Here is a 10,436-nt window from a genome sequence, read left to right on the forward strand (position 1 = left end):
GCTGAGGAGGCCATTCATCATCTTCCCAGGCGCCTATCTCTATGGGTCCCCTTTTCTTCCTATGATTCACATCATACACTTTAACACCTAAAGTCTCACCTGTTTCAATAGGCAACAAGAAGAAGGATGGTTTGAGCATACCCAACACACGCCCCTTCCCAGTCCTGTGGTAACTCCGAATAGGCCTTCTTACCACAGATCCAGTACAAATTTGCTGGGGCTTTCCAACTAGATGTGATGGATAAGTCAAACCATACGTCCTTTAAATTGGTATATCTTACAAACGGGTTGGGTGGTTCTGAGACATTTGAAGCCGACCACCAGGTTGTATTCTTTGTATTGTCATCATAAGCTTTTTGCCCTAGACAAGTTAATTCTCCTACAGAAGTATTAAACATTATTCCTTTCCTTGCTATGCAAACAACCTATGATGGAGGTTTTTAATCTCCACTCAGATTTACCTCTAACACTCATTTGATAATCGGCTTGTGAAGATATTATTTGTTCAACTGCCTCAGAACCGGACATTACCTCCTTTGCTTCCCAAGGCCATTGGTCTCCCATGTTAGTACCTCCACACACATAGCAGTTGGTAACATTAAGACTACCAGCAATACTTTCAGCTAAGTCTATGAACAGGTTTTTAGCATTATGGGGGGGGGGGGGTCTTATTATCTACACTCATCTCTTCATAAAAAGAATGGAAAACTTGATGAGTTTGGGATGCTACGGTATCGGTCTCTATCCCTATAAACAATATTGTCCCAGGATCTAAACCCGTCCCATATATCTGAAACCCAAATAAGTTACCGAACCTGTCTAAAAACTGTTCAGGATTATTTATAAGTATATGGACTGGGTTACATTCCATAGACTTACAATATGGTTTGGTAGGCAACTTAGTAACAATCATATCCTTGTCTGCTGTCTGTCCCCAAGTTGCCCACCCCACACAAGACCAATATGGGCAATAATTATATTCCTTATCTGGGCATCTTGGACTTACGTACTTGTTTTTTCTACTGGGACAAATATATTTATCGTTATACCCATACGTTCTCTCCCACTTAAGATCCCCACATACATTCCACGGCTTTCTACCACTTGATATCGCTTTACATGCATAAATAGCAGAACACCCGAAGAATGTACGGTTTCTAACACAGTTTTATTTATTAGGGTCCCCTGTGGATCTCCATTCCTGAGGGTCAACCAAATTGTACGGGGTTGATACTCTGGATTGAAGCACTTAGGTTCTCCTACTCCTAAATGGCATACACTATATTCTATACCTAGATATCTACACCTAGACACATATCCCTTACACTCATATTGTGAATGCCAAATTAGGGTCTGGGAAATATGATTACCTGTTATATTAGTCTTAATGCAAACCTCACAGCTAGGAGTGTCGGTACCTCTACCTTCCTGAATATAAAAAGACACATAAATAAACATTATCAATAACACTTCTTTCGACGCCTTCATCCTCAGTCTTCGTCCGTGTGATGGCACCTCAGCTTCCAGGATGTAAGGGCTGCAGGGAATGGAGTTCTGCTCTTCTTCACAGGGGTCCCTTCGAGACATCCTGACTTATAATACGTGGGTGAGTGGTCAGGCACTCACTTACCAATCTCTTTAAATATAATTGTAATCCTAATGTTTCCTCGTCACTCCGACTGAGTCGTGCGCTTTAACCGGATCTTGCAGGGATTCTCTGGATCTGGTGTAGCTTGCCAAGAATCTACTGCTGCTGGTTTAACCCTGGATTGATGAATCCACGGAGTCACTTCAATCACCTTTATTGCTGTAGGGGTAGACAAAAGTAATCCACTCTCTAATCCACTCTCTAATCCACTCTCTAATCCACTCTCTAATCCACTCTCTAATCCACTCTCTAATCCACTCTCTAATCCACTCTCTAATCCACTCTCTAATCCACTCTCTAATCCACTCTCTAATCCACTCTCTAATCCACTCTCTAATCCACTCTCTAATCCACTCTCTAATCCACTCTCTAATCCACTCTCTAATCCACTCTCTAATCCACTCTCTAATCCACTCTCTAATCCACTCTCTAATCCACTCTCTAATCCACTCTCTAATCCACTCTCTAATCCACTCTCTAATCCACTCTCTAATCCACTCTCTAATCCACTCTCTAATCCACTCTCTAATCCACTCTCTAATCCACTCTCTAATCCACTCTCTAATCCACTCTCTAATCCACTCTCTAATCCACTCTCTAATCCACTCTCTAAGTACCTCCTCCATAGTTTTACCCAACTCTACAACCTGCTGCCGAGTAATTCCTTCTCCCAACTGACTTAAATCCCCCCTTAAGTTACCAAGTACGGGAGGTGGACGCCCATACATGATTTCAAAAGGAGAGAGACCCATCCTTCTGGTAGGTGTACTACGGATACGTAACAGAGTTATAGGCAAAAGAACATTCCACTTAAGCTGAGTTTCCTGACACATTTTTGCCAACTGATTCTTAATAGTTCTATTCATTCTCTCTACTTTACCAGAACTCTGAGGTCTATATGCCGTATGAAGCCTCCACTTAATACCAAGCATATGAGTCAGTTGTTGTAGGCACTGGTGAACAAAGGCTGGACCATTATCCAATCCTATAGAGCATGGTAGTCCATATCGGGGTATTATTTCTCGTAGCAGGAATCGCACAACTTCTCCTGCTTTCTCTGTACGAGTAGGACATGCTTCTACCCAGCCTGATTAGGTGCACACAACTACTAGTAGGTAGCGATGTCCACCGGATTTAGGCATAACTGTATAGTCAATTTGTAGATCGGACATAGGGAGTCCCCCCATATACTGAACTCCTGGTGGTTTTACTGGTCCTTGCCTTGCATTATTTTTAGCACACGTTACACATCTTCGTACAATGGCCTGAGTCAAGTTGGACAATCTTGGTATGTAGAAATGTTTTCTGAGAGATTCTTCCATACTATCTCTTCCAGAATGTGTCCCGTTGTGATAGTTCTGGACAATTTCTACAGCTAGTGATGCTGGAATAACTATTCTTCCATCTTCTAACTGATTCCATCTGTTCTCCAGGTACTTTCCAGGTTCAGTCTTTAACCACTCCTCTTCTTGAGCTGTATAGACTGGAGTCCATTGAGACAGTGGAGCCGGTATAAGAGCAGCTATATGTTCCACATATTCCTGTCTTCCTGATTCAGCGGCACGCTTAGCTGCATTATCTGCCATCCGATTTCCTTTGGTTACATCACCATCTCCTCTCAGATGCGCCCGACAATGTATAATACCAACTTCTTTCGGTTCCCATACTGCTTCCAATAGTTGTAATATTTCAGCTGCGTACTTGATTTCTTTACCCTCTGAATTCAATAGTCCTCTTTCTTTGTACAAAGCTCCGTGGGCATGAGTGGTTAAAAACGCATACTTGGAGTCCGTGTAGATGTTCACTCTTAAACCTTCAGCCAATTGTAACGCTCGTGTTAGTGCAATCAATTCTGCCTTTTGTGCCGATGTTCCTTTTGACAGTGGCCGAGCTTCTATCACCTTGTCTATCGTTACTGCATATCCTGCATAGCGAATACCTTCTTTCACATAACTACTGCCGTCCGTATAGTATTGGACATCAGGGTTCTGGATGGGAAAGTCACGAAGATCTGGTCTACTTGAAAATACTTCATCCATCACCTCCAAACAATCATGTTGACTTTCAGTAGGTTGTGGCAAAAGGGTAGCTGGATTTAAGGTATTGACAGTCTCTAAATGCACTCTTGGGTTTTCACACAACATTGCTTGATATTTGGTCATGCGGCTGTTACTGAACCAATGATTGCCTTTGTAATCTAGCAACGTCTGTACTGCGTGCGGGACTCGCACATAGAGTTCTTGACCCAGAGTGAGTTTATCGGCTTCAGCTACCAGCAGGGCGGCTGCAGCTACGGCTCTTAGACAAGGTGGAAGACCACTGGCCACTGCATCCAGTTGCTTAGATATATAGGCAACAGGTCTTTGCCATGATCCCAAGTACTGTGTTAATACTCCCACAGCCATTCTTCTTTGCTCGTGTACATATAGGTAGAATGGATGTGTGTGATCAGGTAGACCTAATGCTGGGGCACTCATCAAAGCCTTCTTCACATCTTCAAATGCCTTTTGCTGTTCAGGGGTCCATAGGAAGGGATCGTGTTCTGTACCCAGGGGCGTATTAGCCGCGAGGCAAACAAGGCATTTGCCTTGGGCGGCATTTTCCAGGGGGCGGCAAAAAACGCCGCCCCCAAATGCCCAGGGCAAATGCCTTGTTAGCCTCGCGGCTAACCGGCATGCTGGGCGGTCGGGCGGCGCGGCCGGCGAGGGAGCACTTCCAGAGGTGTTTCCCTGGTGGTCCAGTGGCTGCTGGGCGGCGCGGACGGCGAGGGAGCACTTCCAGAGGTGTGTTTCCCTGGTGGTCCAGTGGCTGCTGGGCGGCGCGGACGGCGAGGGAGCACTTCCTCTGAGCTCTCTGCTCAGCTCCCTCGCGCGCCGCCTGCAGAGTGAGGCTGGAAGGCGGAGCCGGAATATGACGTCATATTCCGGCTCCCAGCCTCACTCTGCGGGCGGCGCGCGAGGGAGCTGAGCAGAGAGCTCAGAGGAAGTGCTCCCTCGCCGTCCGCGCCGCCCAGCAGCCACTGGACCACCAGGGAAACACACCTCTGCAGAGGACCCCCCCAGCATTCCCAAAGGTAAGGAGGCTGGGGGGGGTGTTTAAATAAATAAATAAAAAATGTTAATGTGGGTGAGTGTGTGTGTCTGTGAGAGTGTGTCTGTGAAAGTGAGAGTGTGTCTGTGAAAGTGAGAGTGTGTCTGTGAAAGTGAGAGTGTGTCTGTGAAAGTGAGAGTGTGTCTGTGAAAGTGAGAGTGTGTCTGTGAAAGTGAGAGTGTGTCTGTGAAAGTGAGAGTGTGTCTGTGAAAGAGAGAGTGTGTCTGTGAAAGAGAGCGTCTGTGTCTGTGAGAGCGTCTGTGTCTGTGAGAGCGTCTGTGTCTGTGAGAGCGTCTGTGTCTGTGAGAGCGTCTGTGTCTGTGAGAGCGTCTGTGTCTGTGAGAGCGTCTGTGTCTGTGAGAGCGTCTGTGTCTGTGAGAGCGTCTGTGTCTGTGAGAGCGTCTGTGTCTGTGAGAGCGTCTGTGTCTGTGAGAGCGTCTGTGTCTGTGAGAGCGTCTGTGTCTGTGAGAGCGTCTGTGTCTGTGAGAGCGTCTGTGTCTGTGAGAGCGTCTGTGTCTGTGAGAGCGTCTGTGTCTGTGAGAGCGTCTGTGTCTGTGAGAGCGTCTGTGTCTGTGAGAGCGTCTGTGTCTGTGAGAGCGTCTGTGTCTGTGAGAGCGTCTGTGTCTGTGAGAGCGTCTGTGTCAGTGAGAGCGTCTGTGTCTGTGAGAGTGTCTGTGTCAGTGAGAGTGTCTGTGTCAGTGAGAGTGTCTGTGTCAGTGAGAGTGTCTGTGTCAGTGAGAGTGTCTGTGTCAGTGAGAGTGTCTGTGTCAGTGAGAGTGTCTGTGTCAGTGAGAGTGTCTGTGTCAGTGAGAGTGTCTGTGTCAGTGAGAGTGTCTGTGTCAGTGAGAGTGTCTGTGTCAGTGAGAGTGTCTGTGTCAGTGAGAGTGTCTGTGTCAGTGAGAGTGTCTGTGTCAGTGAGAGTGTCTGTGTCAGTGAGAGTGTCTGTGTCAGTGAGAGTGTCTGTGTCAGTGAGAGTGTCAGTGAGAGTGTCTGTGTCAGTGAGAGTGTGTGTCAGTGAGAGTGTCTGTTAGTCTGTGTGTGTGTGTGTGTATCTGACTGTGTGTATCTGACTGTGTGTGTGTTTGCCTGTGAGTGTGTGTGTATGTTAGTGAGTGTGTGTGTCTGCTAGTGAGTGAGTGTGTTTGTCTGTTACTAAGTGTGAGTGTGTCTGTTAGTGTGTGTGTGTTTCTGTTAGCTAGTGTATGCGTATCTGTCAGTGAATGTGTGTGTATTTAGAATGCGGGGCGGGGGGAAGGGTTGGGTTGGGTGGGGTGGCGCGGGAGGGGGGCGCCTGAATTTTGTCCTGCCTAGGGCAGCACAAAACCAGAATACACCACTGTCTGTACCCTTTATAGCTGCATACAGTGGTTTCGCCAAAATCGCATAACCGGGAATCCATATCCTACAGAAGCCTGCTGCCCAAGAATTCCCGCACTTGTCTTCTATTCTTGGGTTTTGGTATTTGGCATACAGCTTCTTTTCTCTCTGGCCCAATTATTCTTTGACCTTCAGAGATATGGAATCCCAGATATTTGACAGTTGGCTGACACAACTGAGCCTTCTTCCTGGACACCTTGTATCCTGCCTTCCAGAGAATGTGTAGTAGATCATGTGTTGCTTGCTGACATTTCTCTTGTAACTGCGGCTATCAACAAATCATCTACATATTGTAATAGTACACACTCTCCTGGGATGGACTTGAAATCCAGTAAGTCTTGACTTAAAGCTGAACCAAATAGGGTAGGTGAATTTTTAAACCCTTGGGGCAGTCTTGTCCAAGTCATCTGGCGTTTGAAGCCCGTCACAGCAGTTTCCCATTGGAATGCGAAGATACACTGGCTTTCTGCAGCAATTCGGAGGCAAAAGAAGGCATCTTTGAGGTCTAAGACAGTAAAATAGGTAGCCCCGCCCGGAATTAAAGCAAGCAGGTCATACGGATTGGGCACAACTGGGTGTATACTTACGACCACATCATTGACTGCTCTCAAGTCCTGCACAGGGCGATACTCATCTGTACCGGGCTTTTGAACAGGCAACAATGGGGTGTTCCAGGGGGAAGTACAGAATTTTAGGATACCATACCGTATGAACTTATCCAGATACGATTGGATGTTCTTCTTAGCCTTCTGCGGGATATGATATTGCCGTAGGCTCACTGGATAGACCCCAAGTTTCAGTTCGATTCGAATGGGTGGAATATTGCGAGCAAGTCCTGGTGGGTTGTTCTCTGCCCAAACTCCTGGTATATTGAATAAGGATTCATCACTCTTAGGGTTTTGGCTAGTCAACGCTGTATAAAGTCGCCACTCTTCTTCCTTTGGTACGGATAATGTCATAATACCTGAAGGTCCATTAAACTTTAAGGATGTTGTTCCATTTGGTAGAAACGTTATCTGCGCTTGTAGTTTTGACAGCAAATCACGTCCTAGCAATTGGACTGGACATTCAGGCATATAAAGGAATTGATGTTTTACTACGTGGCCTCCCAATGTACAGAGTCGACTTTTAAGAACCGGTTTTGCAGCACTCCTTCCAGTTGCTCCTATTACAGTGATGGTTCTTCCAGATGGAGGAGCAACTAGGTCAGTCACCACCGAATGTTCAGCACCAGTATCAATCATGAATGCACTCCTTTTCCCCCCCCTATTGATACATCGACCATAGGCTCCGCTCAGCCAAGGGGGATGGAACCCGGTCGGTATCAATAGTCCTCCATGACCGTGTCAGCCAATCCTACCAAGTCCCTATCTGCTCTATCGCGGGATCTCTGCGCTGCGGGATAATACCTGTCTTCTCTTACACTCCCTCTATTATTATTACCACCATTACTCCCTCCGGGACCTCCTCTACCTCTCGCTCTACCTCTATAATTCCTGCCCTGGGTTGGGTTGGTCTCTCTCATACTGTTCCCTTCGCGGACACTCGCTTCTCCAATGCCCTTCTTCCCTACAGTATGCGCACTGATTCCTACTCAGGGGTTCCCTATTCCACTTACTATCGCCCTTATCCATTCCCCTTCTGTCTACGCCTGCGATCGCTACCGCTAGCATATCCGCCTTTTTACGCATCTTGCGCTCTTCCTCTTTCCCTGTTCATGTATACTTTATTAGCTACCTCCATGAGTTGGGTGATGGACATTCCTACAAACCCTTCTAACTTTTGTAGCTTGCGCTTAATATCTCCGTAGGCTTGGCTGACAAAGGCAGAGTTAACCATTCGGGAATTCTCGGGGGCTTCCGGATTAAAGGGGGTATACAAGCGGTATGCCTCCAATAATTGGTCATAAAAGACACTGGGCGATTCATCACTTTTCTGTAACACCTCAGCCGTCTTAGACATATTTATAGCTTTCTTTCCTCCGGCTTTCATGCCAGCAATTATAGCATCTCTATAGGCTTTTAAATGAATCATATCTGCGCCATTGGCATTCCCCTCGGGGTCAGTGTTCGGATAATGGGCTGCGGCCCATGCTGCTGGGTTAGCTTGATTTAGTGTACGGGCTTCTTCTTCCAGCGCTTTAATGGCCGCTTGGTTTATCCTAGTCCTTTCCTCGTTATTAAATAATGTCATTAGTAATTGCTGGCAATCAGCCCAAGTAGGATTGTGTGTCTTGACTATCGAGGTGAACAGATCGGTCATGGCTTGAGGTTTGTCGGTGTATGAGGAATTATGGGTTTTCCAATTAAAGAGATCGGTAGTCGTAAAGGGGACATATACAAAGACTGGGTCAGCGTATAGTAGTTGGCCTTCATCATTAAGATGTGCTGAGCCGGGAGTCAAACGAAGTGGTATTTGATAATGTCCGGGTTTTAAAGTACCGGTCAGTTGTCGGGTTAGTATGGGGCTTCATTGAGGTGCGTCGGTTAGGGGTTCCAGTCGAGGGGTAGTAAGGCATGGGGAAGCTTTATTATGGGGAAGGTTGGTGAATAAAATATTCCGGGCTGGGCTAGGGGAAGCCTGAGTGTTTCCAGTAGCACCTCCTCCTCCTCTTCCTGTGGAGGAGGAGTAAGGGGGCGGCGTAGGGATCTCGGACTCAGGGGGCGTGTCCAATATGGGCGTAATCATGGCCCTAGTGGACAAACGAGTCCTGGCCACCATGAGGCGACATTGCTCCTCATGGCATACTCGGATCCATCTTGGCGAGTCATTTACGGCCTGCCTCCACAAATCAATGTATGGAAACTGTCCTTAAGTTCAGGCCTACCTGATACAGCCACGTGTACACGCTGTACTAGATTGGGATCTAAACTGCCACGTGGCGGCCATGCGGCAACCAAAGTAGGCCATTCCCTATTACATAATGTAATCAGGCGTGCTGGAGACATTTTTACCCCAAAATCACATTTTGTAAATCCCTTTTTAAAATTCTTTAACATACATCCTAAGGGATCCAAAATTGTCAAATCTGACGCGCCCATACTTAACAATGGAGCGTCGTTTCCAACGAATACTATAAACACTCTATCAACGGTCACACCCGTTCCCTCAGCAACAGCACCACGTGGTACAGTTACTAAGTGAAACGCACACAACAAAACACTCAGGGAATTCCCGTACACACACAGCTGTTACACCAGTCACTAAATAATAGATACTATGCCCTTTGGCGAAACTATACAGTCACCCACGCTATAATTCCCTATATTTGAATTACCCGTTTATAACATACCCCAGTGTAACGGATCACCTGGCACCCCGACTGGGTACCTCCGTTAATGGATGCTCCTAGTGCTACCTGAGGACTCCAAGCACTCTGGCAGACACCATAATCACCGGGGCTGGTTGGGCAGTAGGAGGTACTAAATGCAGGTCTCCTGCTGGCGGGCTTAGTTGTTGGGGAGGGGGAACAAAACTCACCGCTCCCAATGGTGTACAGTCCAGAAGCCCCATCAGGTTAGAGACAGGCGGTGTCACTGGATCATATAAGTCCGCATAATTCTGTTTGATCTCCCACTGCTCTGGTGGTACTTGTGGGGTATATGGTAACTGACTGGCGCTGAACAGGTGTTGGTAATCCTGCTCCAGCTCCCATTCCTGGACAGCCAGTTCAGTCAAGTCTGGCCTTAGGTCCTCGGCCATAGGGAGATCCAGCACGGCTTCTCTGTAGTCAAATATGTCCCAAAGCCGTGACTCTGCCGCACTCCCAAAGTCTGGTTCTGCAAATGTCCCCCATAATAAGCCAGGGCCATTATAATCCTCACCCTCGGGTTTGCCAAATTTGGCCATTCCAGGCACCCGCTGAACCGCGTACCAACGTAGCGCTTGGTATGCGTCCTCGAGACCCAGTTCTCTCCATGCCAGTGAGTCAAGTTGCATCACCCATTCCTCCTGAGCCTGTTCTCCCAGCATAGGTATCCGTAGGGCCACTCTGGCTTGTAATCGCTGCTCCTTGCTGGGGAGACGCTCACCTCGCCAACGCTGGACACCCTCTAGGGTTTCTTCCCACATCCCCTGTCGGGCATCCTCTCTGCATGCCAACCTGGATGCCTCTGCTATCGGCTTATCCAGTGTGACCAAGATGCTCTGTAATCTCCAGTTAAACTCCTCTTCCACTTGGAGCACTGTCCAGGGACTCGCTGGTTCTATGCCGCTCCATAATAATTCCTGTGTCTCCAGGGTGTTGTTCCTCTCACACCAGGACGCCATCCCACCGCTTGCCACCAATGTAACGGATCACCTGGCACCCCGACTGGGTACC

The sequence above is a fragment of the Pelobates fuscus genome, chromosome 10, assembly GCF_036172605.1.
Source record: "Pelobates fuscus isolate aPelFus1 chromosome 10, aPelFus1.pri, whole genome shotgun sequence".
Lineage (NCBI taxonomy): Eukaryota > Metazoa > Chordata > Amphibia > Anura > Pelobatidae > Pelobates > Pelobates fuscus.